The sequence below is a fragment of the Macaca nemestrina genome, chromosome 13 (assembly GCF_043159975.1).
Source record: "Macaca nemestrina isolate mMacNem1 chromosome 13, mMacNem.hap1, whole genome shotgun sequence".
NCBI classification, from domain to species: Eukaryota; Metazoa; Chordata; class Mammalia; order Primates; family Cercopithecidae; genus Macaca; species Macaca nemestrina.
The window spans coordinates 44,714,441-44,730,333 of record NC_092137.1 but is presented as its reverse complement, the minus strand read 5'-3'; the positions used below and the strand labels follow the sequence as shown (position 1 = coordinate 44,730,333).

General features: G+C 37.1%; 1 protein-coding gene across 4 annotated transcripts in view; it reads right to left on the bottom strand.

Annotated features, from left to right (window-relative positions):
- The window catches only part of LOC105464946 (calmodulin-lysine N-methyltransferase), a 410,262-nt gene that overhangs the window by 186,697 nt on the left and 207,672 nt on the right, over positions 1-15,893 (bottom strand). The window lies entirely within an intron of this gene.

Here is a 15,893-nt window from a genome sequence, read left to right as displayed (position 1 = left end):
ACTACCCAGTGCTTCATGCTCTCCTATGTGGTGACTAATTGATTGTTCAATGATTTCATCTAGCACAGAATCTTTAAAGGTATCAAAATTAACTTGACTGGGTTACAGGAGGTATAATTTATTCCTTTTTTAAAAAGCTGGGCACTAAAACTACTTTGGTTTAATCAACAAGCCTTTTTACAATTTTTTTTTTTTTTTTTTTTTTTTTTTTTTTTTTTTTTGAGACAGAGTCCCACTCTGTCGCCCAGGCTGGAGTGCAGTGGCGTGATCTCGGCTCACTGCAAGCTCCGCCTCCCGGGTTTACGCCATTCTCCTGCCTCAGCCTCCAGAGTAGCTGGGACTACAGGCGCCCACCACCTCGCCCGGCTAATTTTTTGTATTTTTAGTAGAGATGGGGTTTCACTGTATTAGCTAGAATGGTCTCTATCTCCTGACCTCATGATTCGCCCGCCTCAGCCTCCCAAAGTGCTGGGATTACAGGCATGAGCCACTGCGCCCGGCCTACTTTTTTTTTTTTTTAATAATTTCATGCAGACACCCAATTTACCACTTTAGATCACTGGACCTCCAAGGAAGGAACTCCATCTTGCTTATCTTCTATTGCCTTGTAGAACTGAATACCATGCTTTATGTATAGCAGATATTCACAAATATTTGTTTCACTTTAATTTGAATTCCAAAAATAACTGTTGCATTCTGTAAGTAGCCCACAATACATAGAATGAGATTAATTTCAGTGTTTTACATGTTAGTTCAGCATTCTACTCAACAGCTTAGGAAGCACTTAATATTATCCATAAATTATCAATGAAATAGTTTTTTCAGGTAGGACATGTCTTTATAACAGACTCATTTGGGGATAAAAATTACTTCAATGTGGGCCAACAGTATTCATATGTGGTGAATATAAGGTAATATCCCAGGTCCTCTGGTACATTTTCACAGCTCACAAATAAAAATGTATCACTACTTTCATCTTACCTTATGAGCAATAGATTAAGGTTTATTTTTGTCGATCAGTAGATAAATGAATAAACTGTGGTATATCTATAAAATAAAATGCTAATCAGTAATAATAAGGAAAACACCAGTGATACACATAAGAACATGGATGAATGTCAGAAACATCAGGCTGAGTGAAAGAAGTCAGACACAAAGAGTGCATACTATGTGATTTCATTTATCTGAAACTCTAGAAAAGAAATTTAGGAGCCTGGGGAAAATCATGAGTTGTACTCAGGGAAAGAGCACAAAGGAAGCTTTTTGGGGTCATGTAAACATCCTATATGTTGCATGAGGGGATGTGTCAGCATGTGTACAGTTATATATGTATATGCTTATACATATATATATATTCATCTCTACCTATATAATATAGTCACTTATATATGGATATTTGTATACACTTGTCTAAATTCATTGAAATGTACACTTGCAATGTGTGCATTTTATTTTTTGTGTCCTTTCTTCCTTCCTTCTTTTTATCTTTCTTTCTTCTTTTCAGAGACAAGGTCTTGATCTGTTGCCCAGGATGTGGTGCAGTGGCTCAAACATAGCTCACTGCAGCCTTGAAATTCTGGGCTCAAGCCATCCTTCCCCCTCGCCCTCCCAAGAAGCTAGGACTACAGGCATGCGCCATCATACCCAGCTAATTTTTAATTTTTTGTAGAGACAGAATCTCCCTATGTTGCCTAAGCTGGTCTCAGACTCCTGGTCTTAAGAAACCCTCTTGTCTCAGCCTCCCAAAGTAATGGGATTACAGGGTGAGCCATGGTGCTTGGCCTCATTTTATTTTTAAATGTAAAAAATTGAGTTTTAAGTGTTGATTTTTAACGGTCCCTGTCCTGGAGAAGCATAAACTTGATCTGATTTCTTACTGAAGAAACCTCTAACATTGTGAATTTTGTTTAAGCATATAATATTAAAGTAAAACCTGTATTAAAAATTATGCAATTGGTCACTTAATGCCTGTCTTACATCTTTCTAATCATGAGCTCTTTGAGAGCAGGGACTGTGTGTGTGTCTTGCTCATTGATTACTGTATCTGATGGCTCCCACCAAGCCTCACATCTAGTAGGCATCCAATAGGTACTTGTTGAATGAATATCCAGTCCATTTTAATCAATAAAGTTCCTTCTATACACAAAGCATAGTAGTAAGCAATGCAGGAAATACTAAAATAGGTCAGATATGAAGAGCTAACCATATAATAGGATCAGTACCCAAACAATGACTATTATGTATTATATGTATTTTAGCATTTTTTTGTGGAGAGTGTCAGAACAATTCGAATTTCCAAAAAAGATCATCATTTTTGTTGAAATACTATGCTAATATTATGTATTTCAGCAGCCAAAAGATAAAGGAAAGGAATATATACACACAAATTTAGGCTTCTCTCAAAAAGCTTAGAATGCTAGAAACTGGGAGTCACTTTCTTAGTTATTTGCCCAGATTAGGTAAGCAACGTTAAGGGAGTACTCAAACAGCTGTGTTTTTTCATATTCACAAAGAGGAAAACTACTAAATATCTCAACTCTAAGCCACCTCTACATGTAACTTTCATGTACTCCACCCATTATCTCCTCCAATATTTTGGGTAAGAGATCAGTCACTTAGTCTTTTAAAAGTAAGAACATCAAGTAGCTCACTAGGAGGAAAAAAATCATTGCCCAATCATGATTCAACAGCTGCAGAATTTAAGACCAAAGAGGAATGTGGTACTGCTGGACTTGCTTATTGGACTATCTGCTGTGAATGTGCCTTTAAAATACAATGAGCAGGTAACCACTGACCTTCATAAAACAATGGTCCAGAAGTTGGCAGAAAGAATGAGATAGCTTACCAGGCACAACTGAGTGCATTTAGAAATGGAGAATTAGGTTTAAGTATTGCTTCATCTATTTTATTATTTGGGAATTTGAATTATCAGCACCAAAACATTAATATCTTTATGGCATTGCACTGTTAGTGAGGTACATCCTTTTTATGCTCTTTTCTTTTCAGAGAGAAAGAGTAAAAACGCCACTGTGAACACTGTCAAGTTCACATATATGTATTTGTGAAGCAATCTGAATGTCAAAATAGACTAAAGACATTCTTTCTGTTCTTCCATGTAGTATCAGAAAGGCCCAGTTTAGGTATTAGGATGTGATGCCATCCTGTACTTACCTACGATGGATAGAATGATCCTAAAGTGCAAGGAAAATAGGACATGGTAACATAAATAACGTTTAAGAATTTTCTCATATAAACAAAACATTCTGTTAAAACCATCTAGTTTCTGTTTTTGTTTTTAAGATAGAGTCTTGCTTTGTCGCCCAGGCTGGAGTGCAGTGGTGCAATCTCAGCTCACTGCAACCTCCACCTCCCGGGTTCAAGCAACCTCCACCTCCCGGTTTCAAGCGATTCATCTGCCTCATCCTCCCAAGTAGCTGGGACTACTGATGCGTGGCACCACACCCGGCTAAGTTTTGTATTTTTAGTAGAGATGGGGTTTCACCATATTGGCCAGGCTGGTCTCGAACTCCTGACCTTGTGATCCGCCCGCCCTGGCCTCCCAAAGTGCTGGGATTACAGGCGTGAGATACTGCGCCCGGCCAAAACCATCTAGATTTTTTAAAAACAGCCACCAGCTATAAAACTTACATTGCTCTTTAAAAAGATTTTGTCTGTAAAAATAATCCCATGTTAGACCTTGGGCTTTGGATTGTTATAATTATTTAATAGTTCAAATAGTCTCAAAAATTACCCAATGCAATAATTTATTTAAGTAACATTGAGGTCTTTATTTTTTAATCCAGTTGGATGAAACCTTAGATCTCTCAGTACACACATATTTAATGGTCAGCCTGGATAACCTAATAAGACAGCAGTAGAACATAACAAACTTGACTTGTACTCAGAAGAAACAGATTTCATTCCAAGCTCTACTGCTCATTGACATGTGATCTTAGCCCGTTTGCTTAGCTTAATGTAGGCTTCAGTGTTCTTACTGGTAAAACAAAATATTAAGTGATTTGTCATAATCCTGAGCACATGATAAAGTGCTGTATACATAAAGGTTTCATTATTATCATCAGCTAGATACACATAGGCTTTTTATTATTATATTCTTATGGAGAGACAAATTCTGAAAAGGTAAAGTCTTTGAAAATTTCTCTTTTTTATCTCATCTGAAACATACTTGTACTGCCTAGTTTGCAGACTAGCTCTATTCTGACATTTGTGTAGTCAACCACAACCACAGCAAGCAGGATGGCATTTATCTTTTATAATAATACAGAGTGCTCTGTCATAAAGTAGGGTCACTGAAATGAGTAATAATCCCACCAGCATCTAAGGTACAACCAGCAGGGTCCAGGTCAACAGCCAAGCAGCCGATAATTTGCCCAACAACACTGAATTTCATCTGCCCACAGCCTCTATCTACTGATTATACAATCAATACACCTCAGATGAGAAGAGCTAACAACTGACCGGGGCAGATCAATGCTAGCAAATAAGCGCTTCATGACAAAAAGTTTGATAATTACCATTCTGAAGCCGTGTAAATGTTGTTTCTATTGTAACGACATTCATGATGATACTGCTATGATTGCACTGTTATTATAGGTTTAATGTTAGGCAATCAAGCTACAGTGGTCTAGATATCAACAAACAGCATCAAAAGAAAACATCAAATTGTCCCTATTCTTTTGACACTGTAGCTGAGAAATTTTTCTATGTTAGTGGCCCTAAATGAACAATAATAAGTGACAATTTAGTGAAAAACACTATTTTCACATCTTACAAAGTCATGCAATATAGATTGATACAAGTATGATTATTTCTAGGACCACTTGAACCAGGGGATTAAAATAAATTCAGTCCTGTGACCATGGTTTTTCCTTCTTTCTTTTTTTTCCACATACATCATTTAAAGAGGATTTATGTAAATTTTCTCTGTACTCATAATTTTTCAAGCATTAGTGCAGTCATAAGTATAGGGCACCTTGGCTTGATTTAATTATTATCGTTTCTAATTCAGCACACTTTATTTTATTTTATTTTATTTTTGAGCCCTGATTGCTAGTTCATTCTCAATCATTAGCATTTAGAAGAACTAGTCATTACTGGTTTTCAATAGCTGCTTGGGTTCCTATAAGCACTTAGAGTCTTAAAACACAGAAATGGAAAACAGACATTTCAAAGGTAGAACAAATCATGACTCCTAGAGGTAGGGTACAAGAATCCCTGGGTACGTGGGCACTGAAGCACACAAATTCTTAACTTTCCCATTTGCTTTTTAAAAACCACAAGGAATTGGGTCTAAAAAAAACTAGGACACCTCATTTCCGTAAGATGCTTGCTCATATAGAAAAGTGGGAACTGATTCCAAATGAAAGGCTTTCCAAAAGAATGGCAGTCACTTTGGACCACAATAATCATTTCTACGAGGGTATGTCTGACTTGCAATTTGTGCGACATACACTTTTAATTGTCACGTCCATAAATACATCCCCCAGCTGCACCCAGACAGCAATAAAGTTACCTGTCTAAAACTTGGTCTCCACATCCCTGAGTGGCCAAATCTCTCACTGTCTGGGGTAAATCAGCTGCCTTTCCATGTAGATAAGAGACACAGAGCCAGGGAGGGCAGCAATGCTGAAGAGTTTGTCAATAGCTCAAGAGAGAAAGGGCAAACCAAAAACCTTTTGTGGGCAGTAGTGCGAGCAAGATTTTCAGCATGCTCAGAGGTTGCTGTTAAATGTCTTTTTCAACAGCATTCTCTTTCTTTCCATGCAGCTTCCACCTCGCAATAGAGTCAAAGAATGTGATGTATATTAAAATGCTTTGCCTCTCAGATGGGGTTCATTTTTATTCAGGGACAATTTTGCTGACTGACAGGTAAGCGTTTGGTGCTGAAATTGGACCTGTAGAAGAGCTTTGCATTTCATTTGCTCCATTACACCAGTGCATGAATTACTGGGCTTCCACGTTGGCATCTTTCCATTACTTTTAAATATCTGACATGAGCAAAATGACTCATCTGACATTTCATATAACAAATTTGTTCCAAAAAATTAGAACATTATTATACTATTTTATATATGTGGGTACCACAACCTTCTGCCCTAATCTGACCAGAAATTCTAAGTGTATAAATGGTAGCTGATAGCAGTTTAAGAAAACACACTGCCAATGACAGTTATAAAATATCATGGCAAGAAATATGTCTGCTTTTCCTATTACCCACTGTCACTTCAACCTACTTCTTGAAATGTTAGCAAACTTCAGTCACAAATGGAGCTTTGTATTTTGGTTTCACTTCCACCACTGCGTAAATTTTGAGACATTATTTATTCCAATGCACAATGAATCAATTTTCCACTTTTAATCAGTGCTAACAGAGCTGAGGAGCTAAGATGCCTGTACCAAATAGTCATTTGTAGTCATAATATTACTGTTTGCTGACCAGTACAAAATTATTTGGTCTTCAACTTCTTCTAACTCTCACTTTCCCTTTGATTGCTTTTTGTTGCTTTTTTATTTTTAAGCAACAACTTAAAAATAATACAGACCATGACTCACAACCTTAAGATAGCTCCTCATTCCAAACCTAACACCACATCCCATTACCCAATACCACATCCCATTACCCAATTTGCCTTGTAGAACTAGGAAAGGGTTTCAGTTCTTTGCTAAAGGCCTTTGCTCCAGGCAGATTAGGAAAGAAAGAATCCTCATCTTTATGACTCAGCCAGGAGTTTTTCCCACCTCTTCACTTAAAAATACCTCAGTAACACATTACAACCTGCCATCTGAGGCTGAAGATCGCAGATCTACACTCAAATAAGGGTTTTTCTAGGTGACAGTATAACATTTCATAAAGCAGCAGCATAATTATGTGACAGCAAAATTTAAAATATCATGTTCACTGTTAGTATGAATACATCAAATTAATACAGTATTATTTCTATATGAAATTATTAGCCTCATTATTATATAATGGTATTTTCTTTAATAAATGGTCTCATATTATAAATGTTAAAGTACTTTATGTTATGGTGTATTCTTTTTAACAATGTTAATTTACCCTCAAGCATTATTCATATGCTGAATTTATATAACATGTAGGTAACGAGAGATCACCTCCAACCCCCCTGAGCTCTTATGTGGGCCCTTCAGCTGGATCTAGAAACCAAATTGACACAAGGCAGAATAACAAGAGAAAAGCATACACATTTTATTAGTTTTACATGTACATGGGGATCTTCACAAGAGAGTGAAGACTGAAGAAGTGGCCAAAGCAAGATACTTTTATACTTTTTGGATGAAGAGTAATAAATTTAAGAAGAAATGATAGGACAAAGGCTATCTGTCTAGGGGCAATAAATTCCTAGGGGAGTCACTAGGAGATATATGGGGAGTGTAAAACTAATAGAAGATAAGAGTTACTTTGGGAAATGTATTTATTTGGGTCCACTGCAGCCCCCAGTTCCCAGTCTCTGGTGATAAGAGCGATTTCCTGGCTCTGGTAAAGGGAGGATCTCATCCAGAGGAATCCTCTCCCTCTCCGTCTCCCTCTCCATCTCCCTCTCCATCTCCTCTCCATCTCTGTGTCCCTCTCCCTCTCCCTCTCCCTCTACCTCCCCATCCTCCTCTCCTCCCCCTCCCCTCTTTTTTTCTTTCTTTTTTTTTTTTTTTTTGAGACAAGGTCTCACTCTGTCTCTCAGGCTGGAGTGTGGTGGTGTGGTCATAGCTCACAGCAGCCTGGACCTCTCAGACTCGGATGATCCTCCCATCTCAGCCTCCCAGGTAGCTGCCACTATAGGCATGTACTACCACACCTAGCTAATTTCCATATTTTTTGTAGAGATGGGGTCTCATCATGTTGCCTAGGCTGGTCTCTAATGCCTAAACCCAAGCAATCTTCCTGCCTTGGCCTCCCAAAGTGCTGAGATTATAGGCATGAGCCACAGAAGAAGCTTGATGGCTTGCTGCATGCAGGTCAGCTACCCCTTTCTGAAACTACAATTCTCCAGTGTTTTCAAAATAATTAATGTACCAGTTTGACATATTTTGGGATGGCAAGTCCTTCACTCCTTTGAAAGTTATAATTTAAAAATAAGACATTCAAAAAGTTGCATTACCTTTGTCATTATAACCTACCTGTATTTTAAGAGCATCTGGGAATTCATGGCATTTCCCTTGTACAACCAGCATCAAAGTGACTTTCCTATCCCGGGGAATTATTTAACCAGAATGCTTGCAGAAGATAGTGCAGATTTGAATAATACACACCTTTGAAGAAACGGCATTTCTTCTTTGGATAAATGGTCCAAGAAAGTAAATTTTTTAGAAATGAGCTACTTGAAAACAGTTCTAGTATCTAACACAGGTATTCTTTCCACAAAAAAAAATGGAATGAATGAACGTTCCTTGCAGTATTTTTTTTTTGTTATGATTAGTGTTGAAGCCATGGGGCTATGTAATTGTCAATAATTATCTTTTGAGTTGCATTTTTAAAACTGTGCAAGTGAGGCTATTTCTGAGCAAATGGTAGCACTCTAGCTTCAACAGTGCACTTACTTTTATTTTTGACCTTTCTCTAACTAATCCTAACATGCCACTCCTCAGACCTGAATAATCTCACCAACCACTGTCCTCACCTGCTCCTGTGACTGCTGAATGCTATCAGTGTAAGTCAAAAATCACATTGACTTTGACCACTGATCACATTCATGCTGGACCCTCATGTAATCCAAAAAGTGGCTTTTATTACAACAAATTATTCCCCACCATGAAGACTTGTACCTGCCCTCTCATTTTTAGCAGATGACTGCTTCCCAAGTTATTGAAATATATTGAGGCTACTGAACACTATGTCTCACAACTTCTATACTCTTTACTTCAGATTCCCTGTGTCTTTCTTTGCTTCTGATTTTTCTCCTTTCTCCCACCTGTGTTCTTTTTCTCTTTTTTCCTTTTTTCTTCTTCTTTTTTTTAGACAGAGTTTTGCTCTTGTTGCCTAAGCTGGAGTGCAATGACGCAATCTCAGCTCGCTGCAACCTCCGCTTCTCGGGTTCAAGTGATTCTCCTGCCTCAGCCTCCTGAGTAGCTGAGATTACAGGCGTGTGCCACCATGCCTGGCTAATTTTTTGTATTTTTAGTAGAAATGGGGTTTCACCATGTTAGCCAAGCTGGTCTCGAACTCCTGACCTCAGGTGATCTGCCCACCTTGGTCTCCCAAAGTGCTGGGATTGCAGGCGTGAGCCACCGCGCCCGGCCTCCCACCTGTGTTTTTGAACCCATGTGTTCTCAACTTCTCTGAGACCAATTTCACCACCTGTGCCCTCTCTATGTTCAGCATCTCCCAGTTCAGGATATAATAAGTCACTAGGAAGCGGACTGCCTAGTGGCTACCTTAGAGTCTGACTCATACTTTACAAGCACTTAACAATTTTTTAAATTTTTTTGAGACAGAGTCTCACTGTCACTGAGGCTGGAGTGTAGTGGTGCAATTACATGGCTGACTGCAGCCTTGACTTCCGAAGCTCAAGCATTCCTCCCACCTCAGTCTCCTGAATAGCTGGTACTAATGCCAAGCTAATTTTTGCATTATTGGTAGAGAGATGGGGTTTTGCCATGTTGTCAAGGCTGGTGTCAAACTCCTAGGCTCAAGAGATCCACCTGCCTCAGTCTCCCATAGTGCTGGGATTACATGCATGAGCCACTGCACCTGGCAACAAACATTTTCTGGGAAAATAAATGAATGATTGAATATTGAACAAGATCTCTAAGGGTTTCATGTTTGGTGAAGCCATAGGGAAAAAAAGAATAGCAATAAAAATCTTAGGAATATTTATAAGAATAACAACAACGGGCAAGATCCATATGAAGAAAAATATGTAATGTTACTGAAAATATAAAAGAATATCTAAATAAATGGAGAAGGGCTGGGTGCGGTGGCTCATGCCTGTAATCTCAACATTTTGGGATACCGAGGTGGGAGGATCACTTGAGGTCAGGAGTTTGAGACCAGCCTGGCCAACATGACAAAACCCCATCTCTACTAAAAATACAAAAATTAGCCGAGAGTGGTGGTATGTGCCTGTAATTCCAGCTACTCAGGAGGCTGAGGCAGGAGAATCACTTGAACCCAGGAGATGGAGGTTGCAGTGAGTTGAGATTGCACCACTGCACCTCAACCTGGGCAACAGAGTGAGTACCTCTGCCTCAAAAAATAAAATAAAATAAAAAATAAATAAAAGGAGAGACATGGCCAGGCGTGGTGGCTCACAATGTAATCCCAGCACTTTGGGAGGCCAAGGTGGGTGGATCATTCGAGGTCAGGAGTTTGAGACCAGTGTGGCCAACAGGGTAAAACCTCGTCTCTACTAAAACTACAAAACAAACAAACAAAAATAGCCAGCTAGCTGAGCATGGTGGCTCATGCCTGTAGTCCCAGCTACTTGGAAGGTTGAGGCAGGAGAAATGCTTGAAACTGGGAGATGGAGATTGCTGTGAGCTGAGACCACACCACAGCACTCTAGCCTGGCAAACAGAGCTAGACTCTGTCTCAATAAATAAATTATTAATTAATAAGACATATCATTTTCCTAGATGGGAGCACTCTATGTGGTAATGATGTCATTTCATTATCAAATTACTCTATAAGTCAATGCAACCTCAGTCAAAAAAAAAATCATAGCTTGTTTTGACTTTTTTTTCCCCCGTATTCTTGATACTCTGGCATTGTGGAGTCTTCATCTTAGATTGTCCCTCTCAGGGCTAGCTAATTCCTACAGAAGACAAAGGATTTCTTTGCAAGTACACCTCTGATACTTAAATCAACCAATCCAGAGCACACATGCCCAACCATCTCCTGTATCTAACTCTCACACACCAAGCCAATATTCCCGCTGCCCTAAATCTGCCAAGGGCTAGATATCAGATAACTAGGGGCCACAGCTATAACCCAGAGCCCACCAAAATTACTCAAACTCTCCAATCCTAAACTTATTCAACTTACCTACCCTGCCTCACCCATTCAATCCTGTGAAAACACCAATAAAGGCACTGGGCCATGCTCCCTGGTTCTGCCTCTTGCCCAATCTTGGTCTTCCCCATGTGGCTCTGAGTGGCATTGTGTAACAGCTATTTCTAGGGATCTGTTAAGTCTAAACATTTCCTTCATGATAATTATGTCCATGTCTTCATGACTTACCAAACCTGATTAAAACAAATCCTGGGTAAACTGTAACATACTACTATATTTCTAAAAACCCAATATGTAGATTCAAATGTTCATCTGGAAGAATAAATAAAAACACTCAAGAAAAAAATTTACATAGAATAATCAGAAGGGACCTGCCCTATCAGAAATCAAAACATAACTATAAAATAATTAAAGCAGAAACTGACAAATCAGTGAGACATAATAGAGTATTCAGAAATAGACATACTTACATATGTGGATACAGTATATGGTAAAGGTTGTATTTCAGAACAATGAAGAAAAAATTAACTATTTAATATATTTGGTTTGAACAAATGAATATCCATATAGAAAAAATAAATTTGGAATTTTACCTCACATCATATGCAAACCTAAATTCCAGATGAGATTATAGAACCAAATGTTTAAAAAAAATTACAGGCGTATTTGAAGAAAATTTAAGAGAATATTTTTATAATCTCATGATGGAGATGGCCTCCCTAACAAAACACAAAAGCCAGAAGACTTAAAGGAAACTACAAAATGAAAAATACATATGACACCAAAAGCACAAGCAGCAAGAAAATTAAAAAATTAAACTTCATCAAAATTAAAAACTTTTGTCCATCAGAAGACACTATCAACAGAGTGAATGGAATCCACACAAAGAAATAATGAGTACTGATTAAAGTCATTACATAGGTAAATAAAAGATAATATACACTAAAAGAAAAAAACAGAGTGAAAAAGCAACCTACAGGAAGGGAGAAAATATTTGCAAATCATATATCTAACAAGAGATTACTATTCGTAGTATTATAAAGAACTCCTACAACTCAACAAAAAAGCCTGATTGAAAACTGGACAAAGAATTTGGATAGACATTTCTCCAGAGAAGATATACAGATGGCCAAGCAGCACATGAAAAGATTACTATTACTAATAACAGTACGTGAAAAGATTACTATTACTGATAACAGCACATGAAAAGATTACTATTACTAAGATATACAAATGGCCAAACAGCACATGAAAAGATTAACATTCCTAATCATTAGGAAAATGCAAATCCAAAACCACAAGAGATACAATTGGAACCCTTGTGCTCTGCTGGTGGGAATGTAAAAGATGTAGCCACTGTGGAAAACACTATGGTGGTTCCTAAAAATAATGAAACATAAAATTACTATATGATCCAGCAATTCCACTTCCAGAGATAGACCCCAAAAAATTAAAGCAGAGACTCTAGTAGACATGTGTACACCTGTGTCCATAGCAGCATTACTCTTAACAGCCAATTCCACTTCCAGAGATAGACCCAAAAAAATTAAAGCAGCGACTCCAACAGACATGTGTACACCTGTGTCCACAGCAGCATTACTCCTAACAGCCAACAGATGGAAACAACCTAAATGTTCATCAGTTAATAAATGGACTGACAAAATATAGTATTAATATATACACACAATAGAATAATATTCAGCCTCAAAAAGGAATGAAATTCTGACACGTTACAACACAGATGAATCTTGATGCCATTATTATAAGTGAATTAAGTCATTCACTAAAGGACAAACCCTGTATGATTCCTCTTATATAAAATTCATAGAGCCTAGGCATGGCAGCTCACGCCTGTAATCCCAGCACTTTGGGAGGCCGAGATGGGAAGATTGCTTGAGCCCAGGAGTTTAAGACCAGCCTGGGCAACACAGGGAGAACCTGTCTCTACAAAAGAATTAAATTTTTTAAAAACGAAATTCATAGAGACAAAAGTAGAATGGTGGTTACCAGGGACTGGGAGAAGGGGAGATTGTGGAATTACTGCTTAATGGGTAGAGTCTCAGTCTGGGGAGATGAAAAAGTTCTAGAGATGGATGGTGGTGATGGTTGCACAATAATATAAATGTACTTGATGCCACTGAATTTTATACTTAAAATACATAAAACATTATATATGTTTTACCATGATAAAAAATATTTTAAAATAGTGGAGGATTTTTGGTAATAATTCATGAAGGTAGTTCACAAATGACTGATGTGTCAGTGTTTGAATTTATTATTTCATATGTTAATATCATCTCAAGTATAAGCTCTGCAAGTAATAACTTTTGTTTTGTCTCATTTTTTAGTTTTTAATTTTTATTTTTTAGAGACAGGGTTTCACTACGTTGCCGCCAGGCTGGTCTCGAACTCCTTAGCTCATGTAATCCTCCTGCCTCAGTCTCCAGGGCACCGGGGACTACAAGCATAGGCCACCTCACTCAGCTTGTTTTTGTTTCTTTATACCCAAGACTAGATCAAAGAAGGCCTTAGAATAATACTATGTACATAATACTGGTCATGAATAACGTGCAAACAAGTGAAACCCACTACATATGTGGATTTATAAAATATTTGTTATTAAGTCTGAGAAATAAAAGAACATACAGGATTGCTATTTATCAATATTACATTTATTTAAAAAATTTATGATGTCCAGCCACTAACACTGTAAAGAGCAGACTAGATTTAAACGAAGAAGTTTCTAGTTTAATTCGCATACATCATTTACTTGAACACATATTAAAACATTAATAAAACCTGTTTTCAAATATTACTACAATGGGACAAATTCTTTCCTTCTCTCAAGGAGACTCCTCTTTTAAGGAGACTCCTCTTTTACCTCACCCTTACAAATTCTTTATTCTTCTGTCTGGAAAACAAACAAAACAAAACCCTCAGTTAAAGACCACACCTTTGTAATTACTATACAAATCTTACCTTTTTATTCAAATTTTATCTCTTAAATTCCATTACACTGGTAAAAATGACTAGATTTAAAATATCAGCTCTAGTTTCCCCAAAACAAAAAGACTGCATTCAACATGGTTTGTTTCTTGATCCTAATAAAATCTCTTTTAACCTTGCCATGCTCTGAATCTAAGTTCTCATGAATTCAGATTATCTAACCTTTAAATCAAAATGTTTCTTGTCCTTTGGGTTTTCCGTTTTCCTTTATTGTGGTGTTTTTTGGTATCAATAAGTGCCTGTCTAAAAGAACAACAGCACTAAAATACAGTCGACTGTCTTTTGAAGCTAAAATATGTAACAACACTCTGAAATACTACCAATCCCCCAATGATCTTCTTAAAACACGGTCCCTAAATTTGTGCTTTCATAACCTACATGTAGCCACAATATACATAACACAGAGTGCTTTCAAAATAGCCTATAACCTGTTTTTTATTGGTTTGCTTTTCATCTTTTAAAAAGGAAAATTATTCAAACAGAAAAACTATCTAAAAATTAGGCAATTTTGATCAAGTTTGAAGAAACAGAAGCAGATAAGAATAGCTAACTGCATTAGTAGTTTCTGTCCTACATTGTTTCTGTTTTGATTAGTATCAAAAATAATAAACACCAATTTATTTCTGACTGCACAGAAGGAATACTTCCCCGTGTAAATGAATAGATACCTCTGTTATGATAAGATTCAGATAATAGTATTTTTGTAAAGTTCCTGGAATGTAATTGTTTGAAAGAAGATGATAAATCTATTCCTCTAACAGATTTAGTATTGCCACTGGGATTTCATCATAGTTCAGTCATAAATTAATTGCACAGTAGATTTATTCATCTATCATTCTCCCATAACAAGTCTGATCATGATTGCTTTGTATGTCTCCATTTGGCACACTGGGGTTTTATTCATTTAACAGGATTATTTATTAATCAGGCATTTATTGAAGAGAGTTTAAAGAAACTCAATGGGTCTGATACAAAGTGCATTAGATCTATCATTAGGATTATTTTTATTTCAGACATTCATTTAAATGGACCTCATTGTATTTGGGGGAAATATTACTTATAAGATGGATATTTTCTCTTAAATACATTTATCCTGGCTTTATGAAATACCTGATATGGGGATAATCTAGTTAAAAAGAAAAAAATTAACTATGTAGCATCTCTATGAATTTGGTATTTAGAGAAAAAAGGCTAAGTTAATATCCGATAAAGGAATAATCCTAGTTAAGAAATAAAATCCTCCTTGATCCAAATGGCAACTTAAAAAAAAGGCAACCAACAACTATAAAAACTCCTTACACAAATAAAATCTGCCAGTTGCTATAAAATCCACATCATCAGACTGATATGCCATTTTGCCTTATACTAGAAAAAGATTGTCATTGCAACAAAGAGCATTTTATTTGAGGACTAAATGAGTAATGACTGCACTTGAAGCTAATGCACAGAGGAAATTGAGGACAGAGGACTGGCGATGACTAGGGCCCAAGCTTCCCTTGATAACCACCCTTCCTGAGCATTCTAACTTCCATCTATCATGCCAGCTACTACCTCCACAAAGAGAGAAAGACAGGACACTGAGAAAAGAGAGGGAATGAGAGATAATAAGAGAGGCAGGGACAAAGGAAAATCATGGAATCTGAGAGTTGGAAGACGTTTCACAGAACTACTGAAGGAGAATGACAACAGTAATAGTACACAGATTGGAAATGTAAGGTTATTAAACAAAAACTCATTTTTAAAACAAAAAAAAGGAAATGATTTTCAGAATCATTTGCAATGAATGTATTCCACTGGATTACATATGCAAATTTAGTGAAATAACTCCTAGAAAATAGCCATTCCTATAATACGCTGTAAGAAGCCCACGATATTTGCATCTTGATTTATAGACCTTTACCAT